The following is a 14,383-nucleotide window of genomic DNA, read 5'->3' as shown; positions in this document are numbered from 1 at the left end:
TATACTCCTTTTTAAGAATTTGGTTGTAATATTTTTGGGATCCCATGTATGTGTGAAACTTTTTAAATAAAAATCAACTGTTCTTTTGATGAAATTTTTTAACATAGTTACACGTTTTAAGCCAAATGACTTGATTAGCAAGTCTGACACAGTTTAAAGTACACAGTGTAACGATCCTGGATTAGGAGGACGTTACAACTTGGTATCAAAGCTGACAAGTTTTAAGGGTTCCTGAAGACTGACCAAGCATGTACATTCGCTACTAAAGACAAGCTCGACTCAGGGTTTGGTAATTATTATGTGATTATGTGTTTAAATGCTTAAACATGATATGAATGCCTTATCTGTGTGCCTGTTTAGGGAGCATGAGATAATTTGATAGGGCTTGGCCCTTGATTGCTGCATGAATGATAAAGAACGTGCTTATTAGCATTGTTACGACTTGTGAATGCAAGGGAACCACTTATTAGCATTGTTATTTGTATATAGGCAAGGAAATGCTTATTAGCATTGTTAACACTGGCAAGGATTAAGGAATATGCTTATTAGCTATGTTATACTTGTGAAAATGCTTGGATATGTTTATGTGTATTGTTAATTGCTGATGGATATCAGGAAGTGCTTATTAGCACTATGAATGAATATATTGAGTGATGGCATGCTTATTAGCATTACATTTGTTTGTTCATCTATTTGATCTTTGACCGTCAGACGGCAAGTGGTATAGTTATTACTTACCTAACGACCGAATTGATTACTGTAGGGTGAATTGAGTAATAGTATGAACCCTTGAAGGTCAGAGAGGTTGGTTGGCCAAGAGTTATAGGCCAGTGAAGGGAATGACCAGGGCCAGGCCCCACCGCCAGCTCTAGAAAACTGGCAACAAGTTCTTCCTGACATGCAAGCCAGATTAGTAAGGTAGGAAGAAGAGATACGCCTCTTGAGACAGCAACAGGTTCCAGCAGGGAACCCATAGCCCATGGTATCGGCTATGATACAGCCGGAGGTATCAGTATTAGTGTAGCCCCAGGCAGGGGTGATAGGTGGGAACCCCTGTATGAGAGGTTCAGGAAGCAACACCCTCCAGTCTTTCAGGGCGGCTTAGATCCACTGAAGGCTAAGCAGTGGATGACTATGATAACCACTATCCTGGATTTTATGAGGGTAGGTGGTAACGAGAGAGTAGCCTGCGCCACTTATATGTTTTGAGAGGATGCACGAATATGGTGGGAGGTGGTATCCCAAACCAGAACAGTAACTGCTATGGAATGAGAAGAGTTCAGAACCTTGTTCAATGAGAAATACTACAATGACCAAGTTAAATCTGCGAAGGCAGAGGAATTCAGCAAGTTACTTCAGGGTAATATGGCAGTAGTTGACTATGCCCTTAAGTTCGACAGGTTGGCAAAGTTTGTTGGGGATCTGGTGCCCACTGAGGGGACTAGAAGTGAAAGGTTTCTTCAGGGGCTACAACCTATGATAGCCTGTGATGTTCGTATTACCATTGTGTCAGGATTAACCACTTATGCACAGGCTGTAGAGAAGGCACTTACAACCAAGAGCGCAGAGAACAAGATCTGGCGTGACAATGTATCTAGAGGGATTCTAGGAGGCCGGGACCTCCATTTCCAGGTTTTGGTAGGGGCGGTGGCCCCAGTGAACAGAAAAGGAAGACTTCGGATACAATTTCAGCTTCAGGGCCAGATAGGAGGCCATAGCCATACAGACGGGCTGCCAGAGTGGCGATGAGACTTGGAGGGCATTCCCAGAGTGTGCCAGGTGCAGGAGGTGCCATATTGGTGAATATCAGGCGAAAGCCTATTTTTTTGGTTGTAGTACAAGGTATTTGAAGAAAGACTGCCCGAGAGCCAGAAAGGAGGAGCCGAAGAAGGTGGATAGCCTGACGCCAGCTCGGGTGTTCACTGTGACCCAAGCGGAGGCTAGTCCCTCGGTAGTTACTGGTAAGCTTTCTAGTTCTGGAACCTTCTATACTGTTTTGATTGATTCGGGTGCTACACACTATTTTGTTGCTAGTAGGATTATAGAAAGATTGTGTAGACCATGTGACTTCTATCATGTGGGGTTTGGTACTATGTCGCCTACTGGGGATTTAATGGTTTCCAGGAGATGGTTTAGGTCACTACCAGTTATGGTGGATGGAAGGGAGTTATCAGTTGACTTGGTAGAGCTGGAGATGACTGATTTTGACATAATTATGGGTATGGATTGGCTAGGGAAGTATGGGGCAATGATAGACTACAAGAAAAAGATGGTAATACTTGAGACCGAGGGTGATGACCTCTTTTTATTCGTTGGAATTATGCATGGACTCCGTACGCCTATTATATCAGTACATAAAGCTAGAGACCTCTTGCAGGGGGGATGCATAGGTTTCTTAGCTAGCGTGGTGGATACCACTCAGGTCATGCTAGTGGGACTAAAACAAACTCGATTTGTCTGTGAGTTCCTGGACATGTTTCCAGAGAATCTGCCAGGGTTACCTCCACTCAAGGAAATGGAGTTTGTAATTGAATTGGTGCCAGGGACAGAACCAATATCTAGGGCACCTTACAGGATGGCTCTAGCTGAGCTGAATGAACTATAGGTTCAACTACATGAGTTATTGGAGGTCTTATCAGGCCCAGTTTTTTGCCATGGGGCGCACCGGTCCTCTTTGTGAAGAAAAAGGATGGTTCTCTGAGGATGTGTATCGATTACAAAGAACTGAACAAGTTGACTATCAAGAACATATATCCTCTGCCAAGAATTGATGATTTTTTTGATCAATTACAGGGTAGAACAGTCTTCTCTAAGATAGATATTTGATCTGGTTATCACCACCTGAGGATCAGAGTGGAGGATATATTGAAGATAGCTTTTCGCACCAGGTACGGGCATTATGAGTTTTTGGTGATGTCATTTGGATTGACTAATACCCCGGCAACATTTATGGATTTAATGAACAGGGTGTTCAAAGATTACCTAGACAATTTTGTGATCGTCTTTATTGATGATATATTAATATACTCTCAGATAGAGACAGAACATGAGCATCACCTTAGATTGGTACTACAAAGGTTGAGAGAACACAGGTTGTTTGCAAAATTCAAGAAATGCGAGTTTTGGTTGCCACAGGTGACTTTCTTGGGTCACATAGTTAGTAAGCATGGAATTAAGGTGGATCCAGCGAAGATCGAGGCAGTTAGAGATTGGCCATGACCGAAGAACACTTTAGAGATCAGGAGTTTCTTAGAATTGGTAGGGTATTACAGACACTTTGTGGAGGGATTTTCCAAGATTGCCTCATCAGTGACAGAGTTAGCATGTAAGAGTTAGAAGTTTGTATGGACAGACAAGTGTGAAGACAGCTTCCAAAAGCTTAAGAAGAGTTTGATCTCCGTTCCAGTTTTGAGCCTTCCTACAGATCTAGACAAGTTTGTGGTTTACTGTGGCACTTCGAGGCAGGGTCTGGGTTGTGTACTTATGCAGACAGGGAAGGTGATTGCCTATGCATCACATCAGTTGAAGGAAAATGAGCAGAGATACCCCACACATGACTTAGAGGTTGTAGTAGTAGTCTTTGCATTGAAGGTGTGGCAACAATACTTGTACGGTGAGAAGTGTGAGATATACACTGACCACAAGAGTTTAAAATACTTCTTCACCCAGAAGGATCTGAACATGAGGCAGAGATGTTGGTTAGTGCTGGTAAAGGATTGTGATTGTGAGATCCTCTATCACTCTGGGCAAGCCAACATGGTAGCATATGCCTTAAGCCAGAAGGGTCCGGGATAGTTATATAATGTGAGGTAGATATCGAGGAAATTGGTTGATGACATGACTAGAGCGGGAATTGAGTTAGTGGTGGGCCGGTTAGCCAACATCGCTTTACAGTCTACTTTTTTGGAGAGAATCAAGGAGAAGCGGTTGGATGACCCACACTTGGGGTAGATTAGAGGAGATGTCCTAGTTGGAATAGCTAGGGACTATACAGTGTCAAGTATGGGCTTATTGAGGTACAAGGATCAGATTTGCGTTCTGATGAACACCAGAATAAGACGAGAGATTCTCGATGAATCTCATACTACCCCTTATTCTCTACATCCATGCACCACAAAGATGTACCAAGATTTGAGATTCTATATTGGTGGTCTGGGACGAAGAGGAATGTAATTGAGTATGTGGCAAGATGCCTGACCTATCAGCAGGTCAAGACTGAGCATCAAAGGCCAGCAGGGTTGTTGCAGCCTCTGGATATCCCAAAGTGGAAGTGGGAGGACATCATGATGGATATTGTGGTAAGATTTCCCAAGACAATGGGCCAACATGATTCCATTTGTGTCATTATGGATCGATATACGAAATCAACTCATTTTCTACTAGTGAGGACGAATTACATGATTGACCAGTATGCAGATCTCTATGTGAGAGAGATAGTTCGCCTTCATAGGACTCCGAGGTTTATCGTGTCTGATAGGGACCCTATCTTTACTTCTAAGTTTTGGGGAAGTTTGCAGAGGGTTATGGGTACATAGCTGAAGTTTAGCATATCTGATCATCCTCAGACTGATGGCTAGTCTGAGAGGACTATCTAGATATTGGAGGACATGCTGAGAGCATGTGTGTTGGACTTTGAAGGGTCCTGGAGTAAATACTTTGATGGAGTTTTCCTACAACAACAGCTATCAGTCCACCATTGGGGTGGCACCTTATGAGATGATGTATGTAGATCGCCCATTCACTGGGATGAGATGGGTGAGAGGAAATATTTAGGTCTTGATGCAGTTCAGAGGACCACTGGGGCTATCGAGAAGATTAGAGCTTGGATGCTCGCATCTCAGAGTAGACATAAGATCTATTCAGACCCGAGGTGGAGGAATGTAGAGTTCCAGGTGGGAGACTATGTCTTCCTTAGGGTTTAATATCTGAGAGGGGTGAAGAGGTTCGGGAAGAAGGGCAAGCTGAGCCCTAGGTTTGTCGGACCATTTGAGATCATGGAGAGGATCGGGCAGGTGGCCTACAGGTTGGCCTTATCCCTGCATTGTCTAGTGTGCATAATGTATTCCATATTTCCATATTGAGGAAGTATGTGTCTAATGGAACTCATGTACTGAGTGATGGGGATCTGGAACTGGAGGCAGACTCGTCCTACGAAGAAAAACTAGTTCAGATTTTAGACAAGAAGGACAAGGTCCTGAGGAACAAGACTATACATTTAGTTAAGGTATTATGGAGGAACATCAAGGTCGAGGAGGTGATCTGGGAGCTGGAGGCGGATATTCAGACTCAATATCCCGAGCTGTTCAGATAAAATTTTGAGGTCAAAATGTCTATAAGGAGGGGATAGTTGTAACGTCCTAAAATTACCTAATAAGGCTTAGGGCATTGTTTAGGGGGATATGAAATATGCATGTTGGTCCGCTTCTTAATAGAAGGGCAATCTTGATAATTTGGCCCGTTGCGGGCATAATTGTATATTTATGTGCATATATGTGTGACACCACATTATTATGTGGGTTTATTTGAGTTACTCGGCACGAGGCAATCCTAGGGAGCAAGTTAGCGGGAAAGTCACAACGGGACCATATACCCGACTCGGGGCTAGTCAAGGGGTATTTTGGGTAATTGGCATTTAATTGGGTTATCGGGTAATGATATTGAATAATTGGAGATATATTTGAAGTTAGTAAGTTTAGGAGGGAATACTGGAAAATTTGACTATTTTGCCCTCGGGGACGTTTTTGGTACCCAGAGCCTCGGGATTAGCTTAAGTCACTTAAGCCATAGGAAACAAAAGACAAACACAAAAACACTTCTCACTGACTGACTTACACTGTCTCCCTCACTCTCTTTCTCTCTAAGTTGCTTTAAACTAGTTCTTGGGAAAATTAAGAGGATCTTGGCTAGACACCAAAGGATTGAAGGCTTGGGATTGGGATTTGATTAGCTTGTGGCTAGAGGATCTACATTCATAGCTAAGGTAAGGGGAAGGGAAAACTTGACCAGCCATGAGTTGGAGAGCTTCGGTGGCGGCGTGTACATATGCGGCTACTCGACCACCACGACCGGGGATATCTCAGAGGAACTAGGGTTGTAGCACTATTGTTGCCACTTAGGTCGGCTGAATGTAACTTTTGATGTATATACACCTTTTTAAGAATTTGGTTGTAAAATTTTGGGATCCCATGTATTCGTGAAACTTTTTAAATAAAAGTCAACAATTCCTTTGATAAATTTTTTTAACCCTAACCCTTGATATTAACCATAGTTACACGTTTTAAGCCAAATGACTTGAATAGCAAGTTTGACGCAGTTTAAATTACACAGTGTAATGGTCCTAAATTAGGAGGACATTATAGTACCCATCAATCCATTTAAGCTCTCTTCAACTATGTAGTCCCATACCTACATAGTCTTAGAATCATCATAATTGACCTTCCCCAAGCGATGTGGTATTGCACAACTTTACCCGGTCTTTCCCCCTATGGATCACGGGATTATTACTTTCAAAATCACCCCCCTTTATGGGTCCGACATCCCCATCGGCCACACTTCTGGCTGGGTCAAGGCTTTGATACCATTTGTAATGCCCCACGTCTCTATGATTGCTTCCTAGAATGACGACTAGCCCTGCAAACCAACACGAGTCTTTCCAGCGTGATTTTTCCTCACTAGCACGCTTCCTGGGAAAGCTTCCCAGGTGGTCACCCATCATGAGACTACTCCAGGTCGAGCACGCTTAACATTGGAGTTCTCAAGTGATGGGCTACCGAAAAGAAGATGCATCTTATTGGCATAGGTAGTACCCATCAATCCATTTAAACTCTCTTCAACTGTGTAGTCCCATACCTACATAGTCTTAAAATCATCACCTTGACCTTCCCTAGGCGATGTGGGATTGTACAGATTTACCCGGTCTTTCCCCCTGTGGATAATGAGATATTGACTGTCAATGTCCCAAAATTCCTCATAAGGCTTAGGGCCTTGATTTGGAGGGGGGGGGGGGGGGGGGGGGGGGGCAGGATGACAAATTATGGAATTATGTGAGTATATGATATTTATGTGCATTATTATGTGATTATGCGAGTAATATTATAATATGACTTTATATGCATGCTTAGGTGTATTAAATATGCACGTGGGCCCATTTATGTTTAATTGGGAAATTTTCAGAATTTGGCCTGTTATGGGTATATTTGGCATATATGTGGTATGTGTGTGGTACTACATTACTATGTGAATAAGTTTGGGTTACTCGGCACATGATGAACCTAGGGAGCAAGCTAGTGGGAAAAGTCATAACGGGACCCATACTTGACTCAGAGTGAGTCAAGGGGTATATTGGGTAATGGGAATGATTATTTTATGATATATTGGGAGTTAGTGAGATCAGGAGGGAATTATGGGAATTTTGACTATTTTACCCCGGGGGCGTTTTTGGGACCTGGCATTAGGATTTGCTTGAGGTTACTTAAGCTCGAAGTAACCTGTTAGAAATATAAAAGAACGTTTAGAACATTCTTTTTCTCTCTCCCGTTCCCTTTATGACACCCTTTGCATTTTCGAAGGAAACTCGAGTTTTAAGACTCTTATTCAAGCAAGGATCGAGGCATAGCGATTATAAGGAAGATTATAAGTTTATTAGCCGGTCGATTTAATTGGGAAACGACTCAATCAGAGGTAATCCAAGCTTTAAGTTTTAAGTTTTTGAGATTTTAAGCTTTGATTGGATTTTTACGTTTTGAGGAGTTTTGATTTGATTTGGACTTGGGTTTTCATAGTTTTGGGAAATTAGGATGTTTGGGAACTTTGTTTTGGGATTTGGATATGCTTGGATAGTTTTAAGGAGGATTTTAAATGGGAGAAAACGTAGGAAATGGCTGAGTTCGAGGTTGGGTCGCGACCCTGTTCTTGCAAGTTGCGACCTGTGTGAAACCAAAACCAGGAGGGCTTTGCCTGGGGGAGCGTCGCAACTTTAGAGGGCCAAGTCGCGGCCCGCTTGTCCAGTTTTGCCTGGGTTTGGATTTTAGTTGTGGAAACTTAACTGTAAAGGCCCGGGATCGATTCTTTTACCTGATTTGGTAGGATTCAACGTCCTGAAGGCTAGGATTCGGTTCGAAAATATTTATTTACTTGTTTTTTATGGGATTCTATATTATGGTTGTGACTAGGTTGTCGCTAGGGGCTTGGAAACATGATCGTTCTTGAGGGTCGTATATTGGTAACCTGTGCTTCGACCAAAGGTAAGAATACTGCACCTAGTATGAGATGCATGTGATGCATGTGTTAGGAGTGTGTCCTAAAAGCATGTAAAAGACATTTTTTTTTTTCTGTGAATAAATAAATACAATGGTTTATTATTATTGTTATATTTAGATTGTTAAATTATTGTTTGAATAATTTTGTAAATATCAGAAAAATTCCATATTCATAATTGAGGATGTGATCTTGTATTAGTACGAGATAATTAAGATCACATGAATGAATAAAAATAGTCAACAACAACAAATTAAAGTTATGGAATTCTTTAATTGGAGTTGTAAGTACGGTTTACTGAGTATCATAATGATACAAATAATCTAGATTCAGATTATTGATGTGGTAAGACATCTTAGTAAATGTGCTTTATATAATATGATTATATATGACATGGACAGATATGAATTAAAGTCATTATCCAAAAACCATTTAACAATAAAGACTTGTAATTGATATCATAACTGATGATCATTTATAGATCAACCTAAATCCTGAGTGTTCATGAACTCCTGTTCATGTTTATTAAATCTTTTGATTCATTCGTTAAGGTCTCTTCATAGAATGAGGCTAATGACTTTTATTTTGGAGATTTAATATCATGGATGGCTGGGAACATGTATCAACAATATGGAATCTAATCTTTCCTAACGAATCGTATATTAGTTCCCTTAAGGGTTAATTCTGGAACTGAATGATTTTGAGCTCAAATCTATAATTAGATTGTAGATTAATTATTCACTAGTGAATTAATGGTACTTAAGGAATAAGAAGTAAATTAGAAAGGTAAAATGGTAATTCTTCCATTCTAATTTATGAACTAATTAATTAGAGGGTTGAACTATTGTAAGATGGTTATATCAATGGACAGCTTAGAATAAGATTTCTGTAAAAGTATATCTATAACATAAAGAGTGCAATTCTGAATTTATAGTTGAGAAATATCAGAATTAATAAATTAACTATTATAATTAAATAGTTTAATTATTTAGTTACAATTTATTGGAGCTTAATGTTATAGGTCCATGGTCCCCGAAATGGCTCAAACAAACACTGACAAAGGTAAATACAAAAATGAGCAAAATGACTTATTTGATAAGAAAAATATTTTTCTATGCATCAAACATAATTATTGTATAATTATGTGTAAATAATTAATTGAGAATTAATTAATTATTTGATTTAACAAAAATATAATTAATTTTGAATTAATTTATTTTTGGGATTTTTGGTATTTAAATAATAATAAAAATTGAGAAAAATCACATGCCATCCATGGCATGTGGTACACGTGTAGCACAATGCACAGTCACTGTGCTACACGCATTAGAGACTCTGAGTAGTTTCTTGGTTCCACAATTTTAGTTATTTAAATATTAAATAAATAATGATATATTGTAATATGATTAAAATATTATTATTTAAACATAATCTGATAACTGATTAGTTATTTTCAAATTATTTAAAATAACTAATATTTTATTTTAATATATTGAATATATTAAATATAGGATATCAAATTTTCAGAACGTAACTTTTCAGGGATAGAAAAATATCTTGAAATCTCTCTCAGAGAAAGAGAACAGTAATACAAACAAAAGTCACTTTTCTTCACAAAACCTAAGTCCAAATTTTATCAGATCTCATGTGTTGAGAAAATCTGATAAATAGATTTTGCCTATTATTTTGCATAGCGAGCCCACACTTGTTCTTTGTTTGCTGAGAACATTTTGGAAGATCTTGGTGTGAGATCTCAAGGATTTTTCCATACAAAAAGATAGCAGCAAGGAAGGACCTGAGGTAATTTTCTATTCATATCTTTGATTCAATATATATATATGCATGTGAAGAAGTAGATCTAGAAATCTTGTGGGATTAAATTAACAATTTGATTGTTGTTCCGTTGCGTATAATCTCTGATTTGATCAATAAAAACCAACAGCATGTGGTTATGGCATGGCATGAATGTTGAATATGGAATTGATCAGAGCTTGAGTCTCTGTAATTGTGCATGATTATGATTATGCTTGGGATTATGGATTAAGCATGTTGAATGCCTTATATCTGGATATTTGACATATGATATATGCCTGTTTGCATTACCTCATTGTGAAAGCACTGACTTATTAGTTAAGAAACAACAATGGTGTTTAGTACCGGTCGTGAAGCTCTAACTTATCAGTCATGATCGATAATAGTACTGAGCGCTAGTTGTATGGAATTTACTTATGAGTCAAGAGCGGCATTAGCGTATTGAACGCAGGCCGAAATGATTTGATCTAATCAACATGAGCATTAAATGCATGACCGACCTATTGGTCGAAGAAAAATAAAGCGCTTGGCTAGTCTAAGGCTAGTTACTAAGAGCCAGGGCTAAAAGGCTCAGGTGACTGGAACTTCACATGGCTTAGAGCATAGGACCCCATAGAGACTTAATAGTCAACTATTTAGGGTGCAAGATTACATATTAACTTAATAAGTCATCTACTTAGGGCGCAGGATCCCAAGTTGACTTAATAAGTCATCTAATCAGGGCGCATGACTTCAAATTGACTTCACAGTCATCTACTCAGGGCGTTGGACCCCATAATAATTTATTTGTACTTGCCTGCATGCATGAATAGGGTTATTACTGTTATATTATTTTATAATATAATGTAATATTATATTATATTATAATATAATGTTTTTGATTAAATAAGTGTGACAAAGAGTGTCACATATTGTAACATATAATAGAGAGTTACAATATTTAGATATATGAGATATATCCAAATAATGTAACATATTTGGTGTTACAAATTTGTAACTTCTAAATATTACCCTTATTGTGTAAATTTGGTGTTACACAATATTGAGATGAATTTCATAAATCCATATGTGAAATGGCTATTAGAGATATGATTTAAACCCCCAATAATGTGTTTTGGGAGTTAAAAAATCATTTGGGAGGGTTTGGAACCGTTTGGAAAAACAACACATTTTTAAGTGCTGAAAATAGTCAGTGGCCGTGGCCATTGAATGTTGGTGGCCGCAGCCAGTGGGACAGAGAGTAGTGGCCGCGGCCACAGGCCAAAACTGACCATTTTTTTTCTTCAGTTTTTTCAATCTTTGTTGAACGGCACAAAAAACCCAAATAACTCTCAAATCTCATTTTTAATTCCATATTAATCCAATTAAACATGTCTAACAACCATGGAGGTTGGTGGAATTTGAAATTCAAAGGATGTCTCTAAACTCTATAAATAGGAGCATATAGCTCACTAGAAAGACACAACATTTGTAACGCCCTAGATAGCTAAGACTGCTACACTGTGTACTTATAAAGGTGCAAGACTTCCTAATCAAGTCATTAATTTAAAAAACATGTCACTAAACATGTATGAGCTAGGGTTAAAAAGGTTTTAGTCTCAAAAGTTTCATTTTATATAATCAAACTGTTATATACACGGGATCACAAAAGAAACAGAGTTAAAAGTAGGTTTACAGACTTCCAAAAGTACATAAACAATTATTAGCCATACTAAGGCAAAATAGACAATCTTTGGGTCTCGCGTCCCTACCTAAACCTCAACCGTGGCGACTGAGCAGCTGGCCATGTACATTCTACTCACAGAGCTCTCCTGATCAAGGTTGGTCAAGTTTGCCCTTGCCTTTACCTGCACCACGTAGCACCCGTGAGCCAAGGCCCAGCAAGAAAACATGATGTGTAACACAAGCAGTAATAGCAGATAACATACTCACTAAGCATAAACTCTCATTATATAATCCACATTAATCATTCAGCATAAATTCATAATCATGGATACAATCAAACACTTATAACATTCATATCACATAATAATCAGGGCCGACAACTTAGGCCGCACCCTCTGTTTACCCCACTGACTCCGGCCAGATTAAACCGAGCTCAGTGCATATTAAGTTGTCCTTGCCTACCAGTGGCCAAGTCGCGCCCTGTGCGCTAGTGTAACCCTTGGCACCCTTAGGCCGTTGGTTCACTAATTATCTCGCATGGCATAATACCATCTTTTCAAGGATACACAATAAGGAACCCTTAGTCCCATCACCGATATTCAACCAGGTGTAGTTTTCTTACCTTTAGTCTTTGCAGATATTGTTTCTGAGTAACACTCCTCAAGCACGATCCGTTCCCGGGCCTAAGCTTTTATCACCTAGTCACAACCAAAGTATTAGATTTCATTAGTATCCAAATATAGGTTTTTGGGTACAAAACTAACTTCCGGGAAATCGAATACCACCAAGCACGGTGGTGAAATTGATCCCGAGCACTCTAGGCTCAATTCTCGACCTTAAGAACCCTAAACATTCAAGTGCACAACTAAGGGCTGCGGCCCATGAAGCTTAGCCGCGGCCCTGGCCTCAAAATAGAACCAAGCGGAGCCCTGAACAAAGACACGCGCCGCGGCCCTAGCATTGGGTACCGCGGCGCTCACGCCTGGCCGAGCCTCCTTGGCTCATCTTGAACCTAGGGCCGCAGCGCTCTAGAACAGAGCCGCGACCCTTCCCTTCAAACCCAGAATTCCCACCATTTCAACACCCAACAATGCCAACACTTTCGGAACAAGTTAAGCCACACAATTCAATAGAAAAACTCAACTTAAACTCATAGAAATCATGCTTTTAATGCCTGAAACTTAAGAGCATAAACACTCAAAACCAACCAATCAAAGCTTAGATTTAAACCTCTAATTTATAAATTAAAGCTTACCTCTTCTATGGAATCCTTTCCCTAACCAAAACCCAGCTAATTTCCAAAGCTTTCCAGCTCAAATTCCACCTTAAACATCAAAATTGAAATCAACTCAATACCTAGCTGAAAACTCAGAATTGAAACTTCAAAAACATAGTTTGATCCTTACCTTAGCCTTGATTAAATATCTCCTGAATAATCTCTGAGCTTAGCTTCAAATCCCCACTGAATTGCAAGCAAATTCCCAGCTTAAAATCCCAGAAATTCATTGTTTTCCCTTAGTGGTTTTCACCTAGTTTTCCTTGAGAGAGAAGAGAATAAGCTGAGAAATAAAGTCGGTTTATTTTCTACGGGTTTCCTTAAGTTTGTCTTATTCGTTAACTTAATCCCAAGGCTCGGGGTGCCGGAAATGTCCCCGAGGGCAAAACGGTAAAATCCCCCAATATTCCCGCCTAAACTTCCTAACCTCGAATATACCTCCATATATTTATTTTCATAACCCGATAGTCTAAATAGCTGCCCGATACCTGAAATACCCCTGATTTATCCAAAGTCAACTGTTAAGCCCTGGTTTGACTTTTCCCCGCTAACTAGCCCTAGGATCGCCTCGAGTCGTGCTCAGCAGACCTACCCACATAATAATGTGGTTCACACAATTACCATATATACACATCACATTAATACCATTATAATCATACAAGCATTATTAATCATATAATTATGCATTTAAATCTATAAAGTCATTCAAATCACATTAAACCCAATAATGCCCTCCTGGGACACTAATCAAGGCCCTTAAGCCTCATTAGCGAGTTTGGGGTCGTTACAACTATCCCATCCTAATGAGAATTTCGTCCACGAAATTTACCTGAATAGCTCGGGATACTGAGCCCACATCGCTGTCTCTAACTCCCAGGTCACTTCCTCGACCTTGCTATTTCTCCACAATACTTTCACTAACAGAATTGTCTTATTCCGTAAGACTTTTTCCTTCCGATCCAAAATCTGAACTGGTCGCTCCTCATAGGACAAGTCTATCTGCAACTCTAAATCCTCATACTTCAGCACATGTGTAGTATCAGAAACATACTTCCGCAACATGGAGACATGGAAAACATTATGAACTCTTGATAGCGATGGTGGCAAGGGCAGTCTATAAGCCACCTGTCCAATCCTCTCCAGGATCTCAAAAGGTCCAACAAACCGAGGGCTCAGCTTGCCCTTCACTCCAAACCTCCTCACTCCTCTCAATGGTGAAACTCGCAGAAACACGTGGTCCCCAACCTAGAACTCCACGTTCCTACGCTTAGGATCAGGTAGCTTTTCTGTCTACTCTACGAAGCAAGCATTCTTGCTCGAATCTTTTCAATTGCCTCATTGGTCTTCTGAACCATGTCTGGCCCCAAATACCTT

This window comes from Humulus lupulus, chromosome 6 (assembly GCF_963169125.1).
Source record: "Humulus lupulus chromosome 6, drHumLupu1.1, whole genome shotgun sequence".
Taxonomy (NCBI): Eukaryota; Viridiplantae; Streptophyta; class Magnoliopsida; order Rosales; family Cannabaceae; genus Humulus; species Humulus lupulus.
The sequence above is the reverse complement of the archived record's forward strand: the minus strand, read 5'-3'. Positions refer to the sequence as shown.